The sequence below is a fragment of the Choloepus didactylus genome, chromosome X (assembly GCF_015220235.1).
Source record: "Choloepus didactylus isolate mChoDid1 chromosome X, mChoDid1.pri, whole genome shotgun sequence".
Classification (NCBI taxonomy): Eukaryota; Metazoa; Chordata; class Mammalia; order Pilosa; family Megalonychidae; genus Choloepus; species Choloepus didactylus.
In genome coordinates, this window is record NC_051334.1 from 49,104,208 (window position 1) to 49,115,060 (window position 10,853).

Sequence of the window (10,853 nt, forward strand, 5' to 3'; positions counted from 1 at the left end):
AATTTTATTGAGTCTCCCTTGTGCATGATGAGTTATTTTTCTCTTGTTGCTTTCTGGAGTCTCTCTTTGTCTTTGGCATTCACCAGTTTGATTATAGTGTGTCCTGGTGTAGATCATTTTGAGTTTATCCTATTTGGAGTTTGTTGAGCTTCTTTGATGTGTATATTCACGTTTTTTTGTTATATTTGTGAAGTTTTCAGCCATTATTTTTTTCAAATAGTGTTTCTTCCCATTTGTCTCATTTTTCTCCTACCAGGACTCCCATAATGTATATGTTTGTATGCTTGATTGTGTCCCATAGGTCTCTTAGGCTCTGTTCACTTTTCTTCATTCTTTTTTCTTTTTGTTACTTAGATTGAATAGTTGTAATTTTCCCGTCTTTGATATTGTTGAGTCTTTCTTCTGCCAGCTTAAATCTGCTAAAGGACCCCTCTGGGGAATTTTTAATTTCAGGCACCATACTTAGCAGCTCCAGTATTTATGTTTGTTTCCCTTTTATAATTTCTTTCTCTTTACTGAAATTCTTATTTTGTCTTATATAATTTTCCTGATGCCCTTTAGTTCTTTTCTGTGTTTTCCTTTAGCTCATTGTGGATATGTAAGACCATTTCTTTAACGGCTTACTCTGATATATCAAATGTCTGGTCTTCCTCATTGATGGTTTCTGTCACTTTAGTTTGTTACTTGAATGGTCCTTCTTTTCCTTTTTCTGTGTCTGCCTTGTGGTTTTTTTGTTGAAATCTGGGCATATGAATATTTTAAAGTTTTTCTTTTGAAATCAGATTCTCCCTGTTCTCAAGGGCTTGCTATTTTGTTCCTAGTTATTGTTGAAGGTGACTGTTCAATTATTTTTTTCCAAACTGTTTTTGTAAAGACTGTATCCATTGACATATGTAGTTCTGTTTCTATATATTTAAGCTTGTACTCAGCTAGTGTTATGAAAGAGATTACTTGGAATGCCAGGAAGTAACTGTGGTGGCTTGGAGCTATGTATCCTAGAAAAACATGATATTAAATTTAATCCATTCCTGTGGATGTAAAACCTTGTAAATAGAACCTTTTGATGAAGTTACTTCATTTAAGGTGTGGCCCAACTGAATCAGAATGGGTCTTAATCCTATCACTTAAGGCCTTATGGTGAAGGTCACACACAGAAAACTGGAGGGAGCAGCCAGAAGCTGAAAGTCAGCAGAACCTTGAAGAGATGGGATAGGCCAGGAGAGGTTGTTATGTGCAGTTCTATGTGACAGAGGAGTCAAGGACCAAGGATCACCAGCAGCCAGGCCTAGAGTTCCAGTCTTTGGGAAGAAAGCATGACCTTGATAACACCTTGATTTGGACTTCTCCTAGCCTCAAAACTGTGAGCCAATAAATTCACATCGTTTAAGCAAACCCATTGCATGATACTCACTTTAGCAATTTGGAAACTAAAACAGTAACAACAAAAAAAAAAATGAAAAGGAAGGAAAACCTCTCACCTTTTCCAATCCTTGCAGATTGGCTCTGTGCTTGTGTTCTCCTTCAGCACTTAGCTAGCCTTACAGTGGGCCTAAAGAACAGCCCAGTGTGAAAGCATTAGTTTTTCTCAGGTCTGTTTCTCAGCATGTCTTGGTCTGGTCATGCATGCATGAATTTATCAATTCCTCCATATACATGGATACTCCAAATATTCCTGGATTCCCCCAGGAAATCCACAGCCTTTACTCTTGGTCCCAAATGCTACTATATGTCTCACTCAGTAATCCTTTGCCTCAGGCATCTATGGTTTGATTGTTTTCTTGAGGTGTTTTAGTGGCCATGCCAGACACTTCTACATCCAGAGTAATTTCTGGGGCTGGTGAGGCATAGTTGAGTGCCCTGGGTCAGTCTTTCAGGCTGCCACAGATTGGTACATACATTTACCCAAATATGTGCATAAGGGTTACTGTTCTCCCTATGGAACTCAGGACCATGGTCCCATACTGGGATCATGGCCTGGCACTGCACTGAGCTGAGAGTGGCTGGTGGAATGGCCAGTAAATTTGCCATGAGTTTTTCCTACTGTTTTTAAGTTCCATTTTTTTTCTTGAATCAGCACTCGCCCAATACCACAACCCTTTAACTGTTTTCCAGAGCTTTGAGAAACGTGGTTTTGCCAATTTCTGCTGGTCTTTCAGTACTGCTGTGGGAGTATGGAACCTTGGAGCATCTCACTCTGCCATCTTGCTGACATCGCTTCTTCCATTGTTTTTAAAAGCAGTAAAAGGTGGCTTTTCTTAACTTAAAGGGAATCTAAATAGTTTTAATTTCACTGAATTATTTATAATGAGAACTATTTCATCATAATCAGTGAGTTAAATATTAGATGGCTGATTATTGAATTTGAATTTAATTTTTCTTTATAGACGTATTTTGTATAGCTACATTTTCCTACAACAAACAAGTAAACAAGTACTATAGCTCAAAATTAAGGGTTACAGTATAAATAACTTTTCTAATCAAAGTTTAATTTCATGAGTATTTCAATATTGAAAGCACTAAATTAATGATAATAGAAATGAAATAAGTATAAATTTAATGAATCTTCACCATAACCGATTAATGTTTATATTCTTAGTATGTACCAAGTATCTGGTTTATAAATACTTTTCAGTCTTTTTACTTTATCAACATGTAAATATACATAATCTATGACTCCTGTTTGCCTCCAGTTCTCGGCAAACCCCTCATTATTTGTTTAAGTATCGCTTTCTCCATTCTCTCTTTTCTCTCCTAGAGTTTCTGTTGGTTGGAGGTTGGAATTTATGGCTCTGTTCTCCATGTTTTAACTTAACTTATATACTGTAGTTTAATAATTCCAAATTAAGTATATTTTATATTTAACATCTCTTAAATATGGATATCTTTTATCATTGATTTCATGATGTAGTTTAATTGGAAGCCAGTAGTACGTAAATGATGGCACAAATAGTATCTTAGATGAGATGTAACATGATAAGTTTCATCCCTTTTTATTTTGACTTGTATCCTGGGGTTATATACTCAGAAAACTTGATCCCGTCTTCCCAAATACCAATTCACTTTTGATGTTTTAGTTCATTTTTATACTTAGTTGAAATAGTAAAGGTTTTCTTCTTTAGATTTTTTTTTTTCAGCACTGGCTGTTTATTGACTTTTAGTTCCCCAAATAACTTTTTCTCACTGGTTGGAGAATAAAAGAATGGAGGGGGAGGCTGTATAGGTGGAAGCCAAAAGGCACACCTTGAATGAGGAATGATGGCTGAAAAGAGGTTGGTCTGAGATTGAGAAGCCCCCTTTCAGAGGCTCAGAAAGTTTGTCCCCAAGAAACATGCATTCATTCAGCCACATCCCTTCCACCTGATGAGAACTAGGCATTACCCTGACCCAGGTCTTCTACTCTTAGGCCAGATAGACCTGGCTTTTGCAGCAGAGACACAAGCAGAGACAAGGCTGACTGACTAGCAGGAGCACCACGATGCCCAGATAATTGGAGAGGGTGGTGCTTGTCAGCATCAGATAATGACTCCAAAAATGCAGTGTAAATCCACAAAGGTGCATGACTAAAGGTTGGACAAAATGATTAAGTAAGAAAGTATAACTCTGTGAGCTGACCCAACTTCTGAACAAACCTCCCAATACAGTCTTTGCTCCTGTGGTATTCACGTTCTCTAAATTGTCACAGAAGCAGAAGGAAGAGGAAGTGGTGGTCTGTGCAGCTGGGACCTGTCATGACTGTCCAGATCTCTGTGGTCAGAGGGCATCCCAGCCCCATATGACCCTCAGCTAGGGGCGGAGAGAGGGAACAGGATGTTGATTCCTTGGAGGGCTGTTCCCCGAGACCCTCGCTCCGCCTGCCCTGACCCTGCAGGCCTCCCCTTCTACCACTTCTTCTTGGTCTCCTTCTTGGGCCTCTTGTTCACAGAAGGAGCAGTAGTCTTGGGTTTCCTTCACCTCAGCACTTCTGGGCTCAGATGGTTCTGCTTCTGTCTCGTGGGACTTGGGAATGGGTACAACGCTGGCTAGCACACAGATGAGCTGGAAGATGACCCCCAGGAAGAGCCCAAACCATAGTAGGTTCTCCAGGAAGGTGGGCTTAGGCACCTTGGGAGGTGAGAAGTCCTGCTCAGAGGCCATGGTCCAAGCCACCCACTGTCTGAGTTCTCCTCTAACTCACCATTCTTCAGAGCCACCCCTCCTGCACCACTGTGCTGCTCCCTCTTCTTTAGATTTTGACAGTCATGTAAACATGTTCTCATTTCCAGATTTTATAATTAATCCTTATTCATAAGAACCTGTTATCCCATGTTCCTCTTAGTAGATTTAATATATATCCCTTATATATTTATTAAAATCTCCTGTTTATTCTAATAGCATTATTTCCTGATTAGGTGACTCTGTTGGGAGATTAGTTTTCTGTAATATTGGATGCTCAGTTTTGTATTCAGTATTTCCTGCCAGTGTGACTGCAAATGCTGCACCTATTAACCTATGCCTGCCTTCAGTGATGGTGGCACAAGATGGGGTATGTTTCTGGTGGTGAGTATGGGGAATGCCAGTAGAAGGTCTTCTTGACATGAGACCCTTCGGACACTGTGGGCTGTGCCTAGCACTGGGGCATTGCTCTGTCTCCATCTTGGGAGGAAACCCAAGTTTTGTTCTCTGCCAGGTTTAAGATGGAAATGGCCAAGAACTATTTGACTCCAGCACCTCCTGGCTGGGGTAAGTTGAAGTAGATCTGCATCAATGCTCTGTCTTGAGTTTTTGCAAAATCATGGCATTATAGTTCTTTCTTATGCTTTGCTGTTTCACTATTTTTTGAGCAAGCCAGTTCCCAATTTACAGTACTCTGCAAAATGCTTATTTATCTTTCTGCCATTATCTGGTCCAGCATTAATCCTGCCTCTATCAGTATAAATACTTTTGGGTGTGTGTATGTCTTTAGTCCTCATACTTCTTCTTCCTGCTTCGTTTTCCCAACAGCACTTAGCCCCCCCTCCCCAATATATAATGTATTTATTAATTCATTTTCTGCCTTCCACCAGTAGATAAGTTCCCCGTATGTTCTGGGGTTTTTATTTGCTCACTGATGACCCCTGAGTGCCTATATGTAGCAAGTTCTGAATAAACTGCTGAATGGATTTAATAAATGAGGTTAGGGTCTGAAGGGAGACAATGGGCCCTGAAACACAGATTTTTGCCAACAGAAGGAGCTCAAGGATATCTGAATGGAATAGAACATTTCATTTGCTAGCACTTTATGGTACCAGGCAAAGTTCTAGCCCAGCACTTCTCCAATTTAACCATGCACTTGAATCCCCTTAGGATCTTGTTTAAGATAATGCACATGAGGTCTGGGTTGGAGCACAAGATTCTTTATTTCTGACTGCTCCCACGTCATGCTGCTTGTCCGCACACCAGACATGGAATAGCAAGATTGTAGGATGATTTCCCAAGTACGTTAGGGAATAACAACATCCTCAGAAATCCCAACGCCTAGGTTTCTTTCTATAGAAATGTGGTGGTTAGGAGAGTTTAGGTTTTGGAAATAGACCCATCTACATTCAAGTCCTGACTGGGCATGATAATAATAACATTATTATTATTATTATTATATAATGCATAATATATACTAATAATAATCCTCTGTGTGCCTAGGTTTCCTTAGCAATTAAGTGGGAGGAATAATATGTACTTTGCTGAATTATTATGAGTTAAATGGGCAAATGCAGATAAAATTCTCAGGACAATCTCTAGTACATAGTGGGTCATCAGTAGATGGCATTTACAAATATTAATGTGAATGTAGTAGAGCACTTTGAATTTTAAAAGGCCTTCCCACGTGTATCATGGTCTACTGCCATGGCATAGCTAATGATTTAGGTAGCATTGCTATGGGTTGATAATTGGTGATGAAACAGAATTCCAGATTCCACTGGATCAAGGGGGAATGAAGTGGGCCTGGGCAGCTTCATTATCAAGCTGGGACTATTAATCTCTTCCTCATGGGCAGCAAGGCCCACAGTCCTCTTTCCTGATGCTGGGTGAGATACAACTGCTCTGACTTCTTATGACAGCAGTGTGTGTATGTGTAGGGAGGGAGAAGGAGCTCAAAATTAGCGTGTGGGGCAGCATCCAGCTTTGTGACTGGGAAACTGTGGAAAGGCCTGGATTCTCTTGGCTCTTTCTCCCTGAGCTCTACTGTTTTGGTAGCTTCAATGTCTCTTAAAAGGGACAGAGGGGAGGAAATAGCAGCTTCTGGGTTGATGGCAGATTTATCACAGCTGGGTAGGAGTTTCATTCTTCTCCAAAAGGACATCCATATTCTCATCAGGTAGACATTTCTCCTTTGCCTAGCTTGGAGTTTCTTTTAAAAATGGTACAGCAACAATCACTACTTGGGTTCCTGGTCATGTTTTTCCAGGTCTCTGGGCTGCTTGTGGGTAGGAAGGACTACACTGGAAATGCTCTCCATCAACTCCACACCCTCACTGACTGCTCTCACCTGGGCATCATACTCTGTTGAGTGCTGTGGTGGACTCTACAGAATGAGATGAGCATGTCTTTGTCTGAAGGAATTGATGTTATCACTGGGGAAATAATTTTTTTCAATTATTGTTTGTTTTGCTCATGCCTACAATGTTTTTGGGACTGTAATCAATGTTGGAGAAAGAAGGAATAAATCTGGAAAAACTCACAGTCTAGTACTGGAAGTATAAGCTAAGTCATATGTTGGAGGCACTAATAAATCTATGAGACTGGATGTGGTAGATTGCCCTGGATCTCCATACTATAGGGCTGTCAACTCATTCATTCTCTTATGAACATTAGAGGAGATGGTATTTCAACAAGACAAAATATGTGTCGTTTTACTGGAATCCATGGCCTTCAGATATGTGGCTGTGGACTTCCCCTGGGATGAATGGGATCTGCTGAATCCGCAGTCACAGTACCTCATAGAGGGATGTGATGCTGGAGAGCTATAGCAAGTTGGTGACAGTATGCACAAATGACATTGTTTCTTCACTTAGTCATTTATGGGGCAAATATTTATTAAGCACCTATTGTGTTCCAGGATGTGGGCTGGGGATTGTGAATATGCCAGTAAAGGAAACAGAAATGTTCCCTGCCCTCAAGGGGCTTGCAGTCTCATGACTTCCCTATGAAAAAATGAAGTCCTGTACTTTTCCCTAACATTTTAATTTTTCCATGGTTAAAAGGCTTGGGATTTCCTAAATGTGTATTCAAGCTTGGGCATGGGTTTCAGATATCAGAGATTCTCAATTCATTGGGGGCAAAGAATGGATATTTGAATTTGGATCCTTTTGAAAGACTTTTATTGGATTGATGAGAACTTTGGTATATTTGTTGACTACACTTAAAGTAACACTTGCCTATCTTTAGAACTCTTAAAGAGGAAAATGTTGGCAACTGTTTCATGGAAGGTCTTATCCTCTGCCCAGTCTTTCCAAATCCTTTTCCCATGAGCAGAATATTAACCATGTAAACCCAGCCTAACCTCAGAGAAAGACCTATCTATCTTCTTTAAATTTAACATTTTCATACAGGCTCTTAATCAATTCCTCTCCCTAGGGATTTCTGGTACTAACCTCTTTTGTCAACATCAGTCTCAATAGTCATAGACTAATTTGTTATTAAATTACCTAAAATGTCCACACCTTATCCCTGTAATTGTCAATACGCCCACACAACCAATGTTCTCACAGTCTGTCTTTGTTCATGGGTGCATTTTTTCTAATTTTAGAGTTTGTGTTTTGAAATTGGAAGAAATTCAAATTGCCTTCACAGACTTTTTTTTTTTTTTTTTTTTTTTTTTTAATCATCATTTTATTGAGATATATTCACATACCACGCAGTCATACAAAACAAATTGTACTTTCGATTGTTTACAGTACCATTAGATAGTTGTACATTCATCACCTAAATCAATCCCTGACACCTTCATTAGCACACACACAAAAATAACAAGAATAATAATTAGAGTGAAAAAGAGCAATTGAAGTAAAAAAGAACACTGGGTACCTTTGTCTGTTTGTTTCCTTCCCCTACTTTTCTACACATCCATCCATAAACTAGACAAAGTGGTGTTTGGTCCTTATGGCTTTCCCAATCCCATTGTCACCCCTCATAAGCTACATTTTTATACAACTGCCTTCACAGACTTTTTAAACATTTATTCTGGAATTTCTCCACAACTTAAATATTTGTCAAATTTGTTTCATATTGGGTGTACAAATAAACACTAAGGGTCAATCTCTAAGCAGGAAATATCGGGAGAACAACACCTGAACACGGTAAGAGGAAAAAGGGATGATTCTTTGTCCTTCACATTAGAACACTGGAAAGCCCTACATTTGAAAAGCCATGTGTGGTGGGCTGAATAATGGACCCCAAAGATATCCAGGTCCTAATCCCTGGAACCTCTGAATGTAAACTTATATAGCAAAGGAAATTTTGCATATTTGATTAAGTTAAGGATCTTTAGGGGGTAATTTTAGAGGATCTGGGTGGGCCCTAAATGTAATTACAAGTGTCCTTATAAAAGGGAGGGGTGGGAGATTTGACTACAGAAATGGAGAAGGTGATGTGATGATAGAAGCAGGCTTTTAAGATGGAGGAGGTGCCCATAAGCCAAGGAACACAGGTGACCACCAGAAGCTGAAGAAGGCAAGGTAATAGAGTCTATCCTCAGAGTCTTCAGAAAAAACCAGCCCTGCCCACAATTTGATTTTAGCCTAGTGATACTTATTTAAGATTTCTTGCCTCCAGAACTGTAAGAGAATATATTTCTGTTGTTTTAAGTCACTAAGATTGTGGGAATTTGTTAAAAATCCAATAGGTAAATAACACACCATGTAAGAATTGGGAAACTCATTTAGGCAAGTGGAATTCATGCAGGAGAAAGCAGTGTCTAAGGAAAGACACTATGAATATTATAAACTTAAAACATGTTTCTTCACTGGGCATTCGCACCTAAATAATTCTATTAATTTGACTGAGATACTGAGGGATTATAAAATAATTCAGCCTTAAAGAATTGTCAGAAAATCTCCCTATGAAAATTATGAACATGATAGAGGCATGTTGCAGAGGAGGCACCCTTTTAAACTTGAAAAAAAATAGGCAGAGGCCTTACACATACACAGTTAATCATAAAAATTATAATGTCCTTCATAGATATAACAAAGGGGGAGAATTCCTATGAACGTGTTGAATGCAAAAAATTCTTCAGCCATCACTCATCTCTTCCTCAAAAGGAGGAAATGTATTGTGTGACTATAATAATTTTTTGAAGTTTTCGACATGAGAGCTAACCATACTCAACACAATATACTCTGCGGTAAAGGTCTATGAATGCAATGACTATGGGAAAGCCTCAGGGACCTCTCTTTGCTTAGGAATTATGTGAGAACTCACACTGGAGAGAAATTCTTTGAATGTAATCAATGTGGAAAGACCTTCAGCACAAACTCTTACTTTAAAAATCAGAAAGGAATACATACTGGCGAGAAACTCTATGAATGTTATGACTGAAAATACCTTTTAGTTGCCCCTCATCCCTTAGGAGTCATGTGAAGATTCAAACTGGATAGAAACCTTATGAGTGCAATCAATGTAGAAAAAACTTCAGTTGGAGGGCTCAGAAGAATACATACTGGGGAGAAACTCTATGAATGCAAGGATTGTGGGAATGCCTTTGGTGATTATTTGTCTCTTAGGAAACATGAGAACTCATACTTGGGGGAAACTATGGATACTTTTAGCCACATCTTTCACTTACTGTGCACAAGGTAATTAAAAATGGGGGTGAGACCTTTTAAAGGTTATGAATATGTAATCACCTATACTAGTGTTTTATCTTCATAGTGGGCCACTGGGTCATTGATTTTTGGTTTTCTTTTGTAATATAAATATTTAAGACCACAAATGCCCTTTTAATTCTTCAGCTACATCACAAAAGTCTCAGTATGTAGCATTTTCATTAGGATTTCATTCTAAATATTGTCAAATTTCCCTAATGACAACTTAAGTGACCCATGGGTTATTTATGAGTATTTTATGTAATATTTAATAAATGTATATTTTAATTATCTTTTGTTTATTATATATAATTGAGTAAAAATTGTCTTTACTAAATTGATTATTTGATATATTTGTTGAGACTTGTTTTTCTGGCCTAGTATGTTAGATATTTCTAGCTGCTCACCCATTATCCACCATAAAACACCCCTTTTGTTCCAGTTTGCTTTTGCTGCCATTATGCAAAATACCAGAAGTGAATTGGGTTTTATACAGGGGGTTTATTTGATACAAAGTTATAGTACTAAGGCCATAAAGTGTCCAAGGTAAGGCATCAACAATTGGGTACCTTCACTGGAGAAAGGCCATTGGCATCCAGAAAACCTCTGTTAGCTGGGAAGGCACATGGCTGGTGTCTGCTTGCTCCCAGATTGTGTTTCAAAATGGCATTCTCCAAAATGTCTCTCTAAGCTGCAGCTAATGTCAGGGGTTCACAACTCCAAGCATCTCTGAGCTAAGCCAGCCAGCTTCTGGGTCTGTGCCAGCATTTTTTTTTTTTTTCATTTTTATTGAGATTGTTCAGATACCATACAATTATCCAAAGATCCAAAGTGTACAATCACTTGCCCCTGGGTACCCTCATACATCTGTGCATCCATCACACTTAATTTTTGTTCAATTTTTAGAAACTTTTCATTACTCCAGACAAGAAATAAAGTGAAAGATGAAAAAAGAAAAAAAGAAAAGGAAACTCTAATCCTCCCCTATCCCTAACCAACCCCCCTCAATTGTTGACTCGTAGTATTGATATAGTA

At 38.8% G+C, this 10,853-nt stretch overlaps 1 pseudogene; it reads right to left on the reverse strand.

Annotated features, from left to right (window-relative positions):
- Positions 1-3,878: 3,878 nt before the first annotated feature.
- LOC119522120 lies at positions 3,879-4,134 on the reverse strand (annotated as a pseudogene).
- Between the last annotated feature and the right edge of the window lie 6,719 nt (positions 4,135-10,853).